The sequence below is a fragment of the Peromyscus leucopus genome, chromosome X (assembly GCF_004664715.2).
Source record: "Peromyscus leucopus breed LL Stock chromosome X, UCI_PerLeu_2.1, whole genome shotgun sequence".
NCBI classification, from domain to species: Eukaryota; Metazoa; Chordata; class Mammalia; order Rodentia; family Cricetidae; genus Peromyscus; species Peromyscus leucopus.
The window spans coordinates 132,199,064-132,211,485 of NC_051083.1; positions in this window are offsets into that span (position 1 = coordinate 132,199,064).

Here is a 12,422-nt window from a genome sequence, read left to right on the forward strand (position 1 = left end):
CAGATAAACATTCTATAGCATAAAATAGAGAGGTGACTAGCTAAGGTCATAGACTTATTTATATCTAAGCTCAGACTAAAATCCCTAGCTCCTAACAAACACTGATTTTATAAAGACTTAGCACCTACCATCACTCCCTTTCCTATATTCTTTGTTTTTATTGTGAATTGAGCACTTCTTCCAGGCTCATTACATTCTTGGAAATATGTCAGCACATACCTTGTGAATCCTTGTGCAGATGTTGTCAGTAGTGTTGGTTACGTGGTAGTGCTCGTGGCCGATGCTGATGGAGCAGAGTGCTGGGAAGAGTCACGAGCCATAGTTACCTTTTTAGAGCTTTATTGGGAGAGAGAGGGGAGAGGAGGAGGAGGAGGAGGAGGAGGAGGAGGAGGAGAGAGAGAGAGAGAGAGAGAGAGAGAGAGAGAGAGAGAGAAAGGACTGCACAGAAAGGGGAGTATGGAAGGAGAGAGTGCAGAAAAGAAATGCACAGAGGGCACACCCACTTTTTAGGCTGGGATGCTGTCGCAGGCTGGTGACATAATTAAAGACATAATCCTTACATCCCAGACATTTGCTTAATATATATATAAATCAGATAGATGGGAATAGTGGCATCTTTCCTCTCAAAATCTGCTTCCAGCTGACTTTTGGACATTGGTTGACTCTTGGGGGAATGGAGAAGGGGAGTCTTCTGAAATAGACAGGTGTTGTGGGATGCTGTCTGTCATCCATTTGCTCTGGAAACATGTATCTATCTTGGCTGTGGCTGGGGACTTTCTGTTTGACAAGATGCTGGTGACATAGAAAAAAGCTTAGAGAGAAAAGAATCATTATTATTTTATGTTGGTAGATTAGGCTTGTCCAGATGGATTTTGAAACATGTTAAGCTTTATCAGAGACAGATTATTTTAAAGCACCTGTTTCCTTTACTAGTTTGGCATCCAGGAGACAGGTGATCAATTGTTAAAAGCATCTCACAGTAATATATGTTTATATTAAAGTCTTTTTTGTAATGCCTAGACGCTTTTGGGTCTGGGGGTGTAAATACCTTTTAGCTGTTACAGTTTCTTACTTGATGATCTCTGGACTTCGGTTCTGTGGTGGTCCTGTACCATCAGCTGAACAGTGAGTTAGAACAGGGAACTGGGAAGAGAAAATTGCCACGGACTGGCCCACCGGGAGTACCATGACCGTAGGAGAATCAGGGCTTGGGTAGTCAGGAAGGCAAAGATTCGGCGACTGACAGACAGACAACACACTCAAAAGTGGTTTGAATCTGCTGCAACTTTACTTCTGCAAATCAGTAGTTTATATACAGAAAAGAAAACTATCAAGTCATACAGGGAACAACAAGAGCTTGGCAATAATTCAATTACATCATCTTTAAAAAACATCAAGCACACAGTTACTAATCGGCGCTAGACATATCCCTTCACTCACAAGAACTTTATGACCCAAAGAGCAGTCTGTGTTTTTTTAAACTTAGTACAGTTCCTAGACTTGTGTAGGCTTCTTGCAGCTGTGTCCTTCATCTTTATCTCAGCTGCTCACTAGTTTATTATTCATTTTTACTTTTCTGGTTCTCATGACCCATTTAGCCAATTTGGATGCTGCAGATCCTCCATAAGTCTTTCTTCAGTTCTTTACCATATATCTCTTCTAATATAAAATCTTTTTACCTGCTGGAATATGGACACGTACTTTTACACATGTAAGGGGAAGGGGTTCTGCTGTAGTCCTTAAGTTTTCCATGCTGAACTTCCTCAACAGAGGGGCCCACCATCTGCCTCCTATGAGATAATGTTTTCTGCCATAAATCACTTTAGTTGGGATTCCTAGTGGGTGAGTGTTCATTCCCTAGAAGTGCCTGAACTATTATACTTTCTATTATCTAGCGGCTTGAGGCTTGAGGTCTTTAAGGAATATTTCATTCTGCTATATCTAAATAAGGTCCATGTCCAGCTTCCCCTTTCCTCCACAGTTCACAACCCAAGCATTCATTAATTTTGGCTGTGTTTTATAGATTAATTAGAACATTATCAGAAAAGCAGTTATACAGAACCTATAGCCCAGAGAGCTCATGATCTGTGAAGCACGTCTCCTTCGAGAAGGAGGCATAACACGGGCACTCTGCCAGGGACCTCCAGGGAGCTTAGTCCTGTGGGACACGTATCTCCCGTCCGCTATTACTGACATAATTGTTTATGTCACACAGACGACACTGGAGTTGGTGTGGCAGAAAATCTTGTGGTGTATGAGACTTTATTTTTTTGGAATTAGGAACAAGGCAAAGATCAGGGCCCTGTCTCTATGCATGTGAGAAACACAGGCAATAACTCTGAAAGTGCAATTAAATCTGGTGAGGTGGGTAAGGCTGTCCTCTGTACCCAACAATAAAGGAGAAGTGACTTCCCAAAACTCCAAGGACTGAGTCAGTGGCTCTGGTGTCCAGAAGGAAAGAAATGGATCACTTCCCTGCTATGTTCTGGGTTCCCTGTCATTTCTGTAGCCAAGCCTAGGTCTGCAGGAGGTCTTAGCTTGATGTACCCATGCATCTTGGCACCTGGGGGCAGTCAGCTGACTGGTTGTCATTCTAGGCAGCACTTTTAACAAGGTTGCTGATGGCCTGGCAGGACATTCACTAGCCCATGGCCTTTTTCCTCACTTAAAACAGGGACCCAACAGCTTTTGGGAGTCAGTGAGTGCCAGCACTTGGCAATTTTGTTTTCAGGCTTTTATCTCTTCCCTGGCACACCTTAAATGCCACAGATGACTCTTTTGCCTGTGGGGTCAGGAGCCTTGCTCTTCAGATGCTTAAGTTTTAGTTGGAGAGGTCTGGGGAACAAGACATAGATTTTATGCCATGTCCTGATTATTTTCCCTGATGATTGGTGGCTTAAGGACAGCTTTTGGAAGATCTGCAAGTAGGCAGACTATAAACCAATCCTTTTGGAAGACTTGTCTGAGGCTATAAGCTGATTTTTTGGCTTAGGAGCCATCCTGACTACTGCAAACTTATTTGTACGGATCTTAGCCACTTCCAGATCCATCTGTGTCTCCCGAGGCAGTTTGAGAATGAGTGGGTAAAGTTAAGGTGAGTTAGGGCGAGAGTCATAGAAGCTGCCCAAGCCCACCCATTTGGCCCACCCACTGCCAGCAGAAGTCAGACAGAAAAGGTTGCATGTGGCAGATGCAGAAGTGGAGAGGGAGAAGCTTGGGGATAAAGTAACTCTTAGCCAGGCAGTTGTGGTACACACCTTTAATCCCAGCACTCGGGAGGCAGAGGCAGGCGGATCTTTGTGAGTTCGAGGCAAGCCTGGTCTACAAAGCAAGTTCCAGGAAAGGTGCAAAATTACACAGAGAAACCCTGTCTGGAAAAAAAAAAAAAGTAACTCTTTTATTTGCCCGTTCACTGGCAGAAGTTCCCATGATGCTGTTATGCGGCCAGATTTACTGGGACCCTCCAATTTGTTCTATGGCTTTTGTCCATTTGTTGGCAGAAGTTTCTACAACACTGTTATGTGTCCAGATTTATCAGTACCTGCCCCTATCCGCCAATGTAAGTGGTAAATGTATCTGCCCCTTTGTCCCATGGCTGTAGCCGAGAGAAAAATAAAAAATTAAAATAACAAACTGGGATCAGACTCCAATCTCAGGTGTCCCTGAAAGTAAAAAGAGATGTAAGAATCAGCTCAACTTACCCATCCTCTTCGTCAAGGGATGGGAAGGGCTGGGGCTGTACTGCAGTTGGTCCACAGTGGACCTGAGACAGCATTGACCCCCTCCTCAGGAGCTAAAATGTGCCTGCCATTGTCAGCACAGCCCAAGGACAACCCCCAGGGTGTCTATCACAAAGAATATAGGTCAGACTACAGCCGTGAGAATGTCAGACTCACTCATTGTGGTGAAGAATCATGGCAGTAGCAGTAATGGTAGCTGTGTGAGGGTCCAGCAGAGGCAAGGGACGCATGCATGCAGCGGTCACAGCAGGTCCTCCATGGTCTATCTGAATCTGAACGGCACCAAATGTTGGTTATGTGGCAGTGCTCGTAGCTTGCCACCACCCATGGTGGTGCCATGCCGACAGAGTAGAGTACTTGATGTATCGGCGACAGAAGAGTCACAAGCCATAGTTACCTTTCTAGAGCTTTATTGGGAAAGAGAAGGGGAGGGGGAGAGGGAGAGGGAGAGAGGGAGAGAGAGAGAAAGGACCACACGGAGGGGGGAGTAAGGAAGGAGAGAGTGCAGAAAAGAGAACACACAGAGGGCATGCCTGCTTTTTAGGCTGGGATGCCATTGCAGGCTGGTGACATAATTTAAGGACATAATCCTTACAAGTATTTAAGAAGAGGCTCATTCATCACTTCTGTCCTGCTCTGTATTCTAATCCAGGATATGCATTATATTCTTTTCTAGCCTACTTCATTCTCCATTAACACACATGTTGATTCAATCTTACTGCATTTCCTTATCCAATATATGCAACCTTACATCTCCCTCAAAAAAAAAATCACAAGCAACCAGAGCCTAAAATGAAGGGTCACCCCAAGAGTCCAGATCTTATGATAGTCCAGCCACAGTTCAGCAACCTTTCCCTCTTGTGGGCTGCAAGAATATATCATAGAGATTCAGCTGTGTATTAAAACTGAACTTTGACTGGCCTAGGATCTGTCAAAAGGCAAAGCCATTTATTATGAATATTTTTGTGTTACCCAGCCTTTAATATTTCATCTGTATTTTGCTATGAAATCCTTGTGTGCCCAGACCTATTGGTAAACAGTTCAGCTCCCCAGACCTGCTGAAACTACTAAATTACTAACTGCCCTGCTGAGTTAAGGAGACAAGCTGGCTGGAGACACTTTGCTTTGTTTCCTGTGCTAATGAAGCTCAGACCATCCCCTGGCTTTGAGGAGGCCTAGTGGTTCTCCAGAGCATTTTGACTGAAAACAAAAGAGGTTTTTACATATCAAGTTGAGAGATAAAACAACATTCCAGAGGAGACAGAGAACCACCTGCACAGGGAAAGAAAAGGCAGGCATATTCTGTAGACACAGACAGAACAGCATGGTGAGAGAAAAGAGAGAACCACAGAGGGTAAGCAGATCTCAAGTAGAGTTTTCTGAGTGCCAGGAGTAAAGAGAAGCAGAGATGGAGAAAGAGGATACAGAGGACAAAGATGAGGCTGAAAGCATAGGAGTTAGTCGTTAGCTGGACTATGAGCTAGGGAGCTGGATGGAACTGCAGTTATGGAGACAGGATTTCATCCCAGAGAAATAAAGTAGATGGATATAGAGCTTGTTATGTCTAGAGTTATTTCTGGATTGAATGCCTGGTGGAACTATAGCTGAATTGATGTAATTTTGTCTTAGAGGAATAAAGTTAACAGACATAAGAACACAGTGTACATAGATTTTTTTCCCCTGATATCCCACACCAGATATAGCAAAGCCCCCTTGGACCCTGGGGAATCAATATTTCCCCAGGGAACTCTTAAGATTCTAAGGCTATTGTGGCCAGGCCAAGTGTAGGTGATACCCCACATTAACAGATTAAAGAAAATAAATGAAGGAATGAATGAATACATCTAGAAGAGATGAAATACCTCAAAATCTCTTATTAGTTGGCTCTGGAGACAACTGTCAAAAAGCTGTCACAAAGCTGATCCTCTTACTCTGGAGACCCCACACATAAGAGATGCTGCAACCTTTCTAGTTACAATCTAATGAAGGCCACTGCTTTGGGGAAGTGGATTTACAAGATAAAAATGACTGAGATGGTAAGCAGGTTAATAGCAGTCTAACTGGAATTCTTCAGACTATCTCCTGGGACAACGCTGCCTGCACTGGTCTGGGCAGCTCCTAATAGACGGTGTCTTGAACAGGGTCTGTCTCCCTTCAGCCTTAGCAAATTCAGTCCTCCCCCATGCATGTTATAGTCTTGCATTGGAAACAGCTGCAGCTGGGCAAGAAACTGTCAGGGAGACATGGAAAACAGCCCAGGTGGCAGGCTCAGTGGGAAACAAGAAGAGACCACAAAGCCTTTGTTCTCATTTCATTTCTGTTGCTGTGGTAAAATACTCTGACCAAAAGCAACTTAGGGGAGAAAGAGTGTGTTCCAGTTCACAATTCCATGTTATAGTACATCATTACAGGAAAGCCAGGATAGAAATCTGAAGCAAATAGTCACATGACACTGAGGAACTAAGAGAGAATTGTAGCAGGAATCTTAAAAGCTCTTATTAATAAAAACAAACCTGTGGCCAGTTACTGGTGTGAAATGCTGGAAGATCAAAGAGACAGAAGAAGCCACTGGTTCCTCACCTGGCCAATTCCTCAGGTGGTCTTGTTTCCTCAGACTGAAAGCCTCTGTGTCCTCATATCTGAATGGCTTTCAGCTGAACTGTGCTGCTAGAAGCCTGAAAGCTTAACCAGCCAAATGCCTTATATACCTTTCTGCTTTCTACTACCACTCCCTGGGATTAAAGGCTCACTTTCTGGGATTAAAGGTGTGAGTCACCAAACTTGGCTGTATCCTTGAACAGATGGATTTCTGCCTCTGGAATGCTAGAATTAAAGGCGTGTGCTACCACTGCTAACTTCTATGTTTAATATTGTGGCTGTTCTGTCTCTGACCCCAGATAATTTTATTAGGGTGCACAATATTTTGGGGAATACAATACCACCACATTAATAAATGCATTCAAACTTAATACTCAGCTGCCTTTCTCCACTTAGACAGCCAGGACCCAAATCAGGAAATCATGCTACCCAAATTTAGGCTGAGTCTTCCTATATCAATTAAAGTAATGAAGATAATGTCCCACAGACACATGCTTAGAGGCCAACCTGATCCAGACAATCCCCTATTGAGACTCACTTCCCCAGTGATTCTAGGTTGTGTCAAGTTGACAGTTAAAACTAACCATCAGATCATTTAACAGAGGAAATATTTTAACAAATGAGGTGAGTTGGGGAATATTACTTTAAAGTGTGTTGCTTTTGTTTATGTTGCATTTGTTTAACTCCATGAAGCTGTGTTACTGTACCTGTCTAAAACACCTAATGGTCTAATAAAGAGCTGAAAAGCCAACAGCAAAGCAAGAGAAAGGATAGGTGGGGCTGGCAGGCAGAGAGAATTAATAGAAGGAGAAACTGGGAAGAGAAGAAAAAGAAGTAGCCATAGAAGGAGGAGGACATTCGGGACCAGCCACCCAGCTACACAGCAAGCCATGGAGTAAGAAACAAAGAAAGGTACACAAGAATAGAAAAGAAAAAAGATAGATCTAGGCAAAAGATAGATGGGTTAATGTAATTCTACTTCTAATAGGCATTTTAATAAAAAAAAACAGAGACAGAAATCAGGGTAAATGCTGAAAGATCAGAGAGATGAAGGAACAAACTCCCTCTTAATTCCAGGACTTCTCAGCATGAAAAATCTCTTGTTCCTGTCTCTTTATGCTTTATATACCTTTCTTTACCCAGCTATCACTTCCTGGGATTAAAGATGTGTGTGCTTCCCAAGCAAAGGCTTGAGATCTCAAGTGCTGGAATTAAAAGAGTGTGCCAGCACTGCCTTGCGTCTATGTTTAATCTAGTACCTTGTTCTGTCCTCTGATCTTCAGACAAATTTTATTAGGGTACACAATATATCACCATATTTCCCCTTTTTTGTAAAAAATAATAAAAGAAGGGTATAACTAATATAAGAAAAACTATATAAAATAAGTATAAGTATATATAATATATACAGTTAAGAATTACATTAACAATGTCCAGGCCATTAACATTTGACAGATTCAGAGAAAATATTCCATTATTTATTCTATTTTAGTGAGTCCAAAATATTGTACCTAATTCACTTTCTATCCTAACTAGTATTACCAACCCAAAGCTATCTTTTGATGACTTTCAAACTTATACACTTTAAACCTCTTTAGTGACTTTCTTTTTTGAATGTTTAACAAGGAAAACTATAACTATCTAATCTTCAACTACACCAGAGACCCAAGAATGAAATGATATTAACTGAGTAAGCAGCAAGTGCAAACAAGTGACTTCCAAAAAATGTGAGAAATGACAGAAACAGCTGACTGCCTGGAAAGTCACCCAAGGTTCCTCTGCAATGATGGGGTATCCATCTTTGGCCCATAGGCCTAGCATATTTGACAGACTTATCTGTGAAGCAGGATTTTCTGAAGAGATGGCCTACCTTGTCTTGACAAAGTTTGGCAGTACTTTCTTTTGTGTCCTGCTTGTCCACTTTGGACAGCATACTGTCAGCAGTTGAGGCAAGGGCATTTTCTTGCCCAGTGGCCAACTTTTGCCACAAAGAAAGTAAACTCCATATGGAGTTTCTTTGATGTCCATTATCTTCTCTGAAGTAGATTGGTGCTGCCAGGATCAGCCATGACTCATAGTCATAAAAAAAGAATCTATGTTATTAAAATATCTTAAATGCCATATTCTGTAGATCTCTGAAGTGTTTGAAGATGACCTGTCTATCTAAAATATATTTCTGTATGACCTTGAAAACATACCTAACCTGAGTACAAGTTTGATTATAGTAGGTGACTAACTACTAAGCTGCATTTCTTTATATCCTAATTAGTTGGTAATAATAAGTTTCAAGGACTTGAAATTTGCATTACATTGTTAAATGAACTATATAGGTACAATACCTTGAACAAGATTAGAAATACATGTACAGTATTTTCTAACAAAACCAATCTCAAATTTTTATCAATATATGTAATTTTTATACAATATACAAAAATCCAGTCCAATGTAAAATATTTAAAACTAGTAGTTGCTTTTTAAATGTAGATTCCATAATCTACCTTTTTATCTTATCATATCCATATTCTCCCTTTTCTCTATGCAGACTAGATTCAATAATCTACCCTTTCATCCTATCATTTCTTTTTTTTTTCATCCTATCATTTCTATATTTATTTTCAGATTCAATAATCTACCTCTTTTTTTTGTTTTTGTTTTTGTTTTTTTCGAGACAGGGTTTCTCTGTGTAGCTTTGTGCCTTTCCTGGGACTCACTTGGTAGCCCAGGCTGGCCTCGAACTCACAGAGATCCGCCTGGCTCTGCCTCCCGAGTGCTGGGATTAAAGGCGTGCGCCACCACCGCCCGGCTCAATAATCTACCTCTTATCTGTATCCTCTTTTTTTCTTTTGTTTCATACAAGAACCCTGAATCTAACCTCCTTTGTTTAGATTTTTTTCTGACCATTATCAATTAACAACTTATAACCAACCATCCTAAACAATGACAATTATCCATAACCCATTGAAAGGCCAAAAGCCATCTACCCCCCCCCCTCTTGAGAATGTGGACATTGTGTTCTTAAAATTACTTCCTGCTGTCTGGAGGTGAAGGTGTCTTTAGGAGATCCTGAAAAGAAAAAAAATGGGGTTAATTGTCAAGTCCTGGGAGAGGTAGCTATATCATTTGTTGTTCAGTCTCTGTATAATGTGAAAGTATAGAGTTTGCCTCAAATCCTGATTGGAATAGTCTGTGAGGCTGTATCATCTCAGCTAGCCATCTCAATATTGTCCTGAGCAGTTTGTTGTCCAAAGCAGATCTTTCCGTGGTGTTTGTCAGCTTAATGGCATTATCATTGTCCTAATGGAGTTGTCAGGGTGGGGCCCCATCATCTTTTTGGAGACTTCAAAGTTGCTGTTAGGCATGGTGATGGTTCACTGCAGAAAATCTTTTTCATGGGATATTTTTTTCTGAATGATTTGTCCTTTGTCTTCAGATGTCTCATTTGTCCAGTGTTTTTCAGATTCCTTAGCTGGATGCCTTCATTCTCCTAAAAGACAAAAACAAAACCCTTCCACAACCCTAACTTTGGGGATTTTCCAAATCTAATCTTTATCAATTTTGATTTATAATTTCCCATTAAATTTTTGTTTTATTTTTCTAAAGCTGTTCTATTATCCAGAGCAGTATGGGTTTTTACTATAGGCATTATTAAATTCTTTAATTGCCCTGGGAAGGGGTTTCTTCCATGATGTCAGGAAAGGACTGAAGCAAATTTGTCATGGGGGCCTGTGAGAGGCCCCTCAGAGTTTCCCAACAGCAAAGACAAAGGATTACCTTGTCTGTCCCTTGTTGATCTACAATCCTTAGTTCAAAGGTTGCCTTTGCCACATCTTCTGCATAATCCAGAAGGGAGGGGCATTCTGTTGCCATTGTTCCTTGAAAAAACATTGTTTCTAGGAATGCCCTGTTTACAGTCCATGTTTAGGTGAACTTGATTACTACAATTGAAACATCTGCCATTACTATTTTTCTTCAAACCTCTGGAAATCATCTCTCCTATCCTCATGGTCATGAGATTCAGTATTTATTTGCATCTCAGATCTATACCTCCAAGGGTGCTGAACTTGCCATTAATGGCCTAATTATCCTTTTGCATTGTGTGTTAGTGTTTTCAAAAGCCAGGGATTCAATTATTATCTGTCTAGCTTCTGAATTTCATATCATTCTATTCACTGCTGAAGTTAGTCTTTGTAAGAAATCAGTGAAGGGCTCTTTTGGGCCCTGTATAACTTTTGTAAATGACTCAATTTTCTTTCCTTCTTCTCTAATTCTGTCCCAAGAATTCAAGACTGCCATGCAGCATAAAGCCAAGGTGTGGTTATCATATAAATTTATCTTTGCAATTCAGCATAATTGCCTTCTCCAAGAAGTTGATCTTGGGCTATTTCAATATCTCCAGCCCTACTTCATTGTTCAATGGTCTTAGCCTCATCCTTCCACCAGGCCCTCCATTATAATTGGGGACCAGCCTCTTAGACTGTTGTAACTAAATCTCTCTAGTCTTGAGGGATAATTCTATTACAAGTTGATCACAAGTTTAACATCTGCTTCACAAAAGAAGAGTGGATGCCATATAAGACTATTGCTTTTTGAATCTCCTCAAATCTAACATTTGCATAGGAGTCCAGTCAGCTCTTATACAGCCTTGATGATATCTATGACTGGGTAGTTCCTGTAAGATTAATGGACAGATTAAGGTTGGCTGTTTGAAAGCCTGCTTCTCTGTAATGTTATAATGCAATGTTGAGATTGGTTCTCTTTTAAATTCTTCTGTCTGGGTCTGAACATCTCTATGATCTGTTTTAACAAGTTTTTCTGAAACTTTTATCTTGGCACTCATATTAACCAACTTTTTAATGGTAAAACAGAAATGATCAAACAAATAGTATTTATAATTGACATTACATCTATTCCATCAACTTTAATTATCCTCTCATTTAAGTGTTCCACTTTCAGACTGTTTAATGTATAGTCAAACAGAAACCAAAACTCACTCCCTCCATTGTAAAAAATATTTCCTATTTTTTAATGTGGGGAAAAAGCTTTCTTTTAACCAATTCCTCCCTTTAAGAAATCCCAATTGACTCACCAAATCTGCTGACAATGACTAATCAGATGACAGTGTGGTGGCAGCCCAAGAAGGGGGCCCAGAGAAAGCCACGACCCATCAGGAAAGGAAAGAATCAAAAGATACAGCCATCTGCATAGAGGAAGTGTGTGAAAGTGACTAATTCCTGTGGTTTTTGGAGCCCCAAAACCAACAGAGTTTGCTTCAGAGAAGCTGCAACAAAAACTTAGCCAGCAGGGTAGGGACTCTGGCCATATATAGCTCCGGCCTGAGCCATAGGCAAGTGGCATTTTTGAGCCAGGCAGTGGTGGGGACTCTGGCTGCATGTGCTTGGGCCTGAGCCAGGGACTGCAAGCCCACAGGCCAGCAGCATTTTTGTGAATTCATGCCCCACAAGTCACACACCAGATATAATTCAAATTCTTATAGATCTTTCCATATAAAAAAAAAAAACAGAGCCAGACATTAGGATAAATGCTGAACGATCAGAGAGACAAAGGAACAAGCCACTGCCACCTCTTACTTATAGGACTCCTCTGCCTGAAAAAGCTCTAGTTCCTGATTCCTTATGCCTTATATACCTTTCTCTGCCCTGCTATATTACTTCGTGGGATTAAAGGCACGTGTGCTTCCCAAATAAAGGCATGAAATCTCAAGTGCTGGGTTTAGAAATGTGTGTCACCATTGCCTTGCATCCATGTTTAATCTAGTGGCTTGTTCTGTCCTCTGATCTTCAGGCAAATTTTATTAGGGTATAAAATATATCACCACAGATTAATTTAAAGTTAAGAAAAGCTGGCAAGAAACAAGGCAAGCTAAGGCCCGGCATTTATAAATAAGACTAAGTCTCTGTGACTTATTTGGGAGCTGGGTGGCAGGCCTCCCAAAGAGCCAAAAGAGTAAAAGCAAAAACAATGACAGAGGCCCACCTTCAGCTCCATCATACCTGTCTTTGGTCTGTCACCCTGCTAGAAGGGCAATGTAGGTGGTGTAGGTAGGAAAGCAAAGATGCTGAAAAC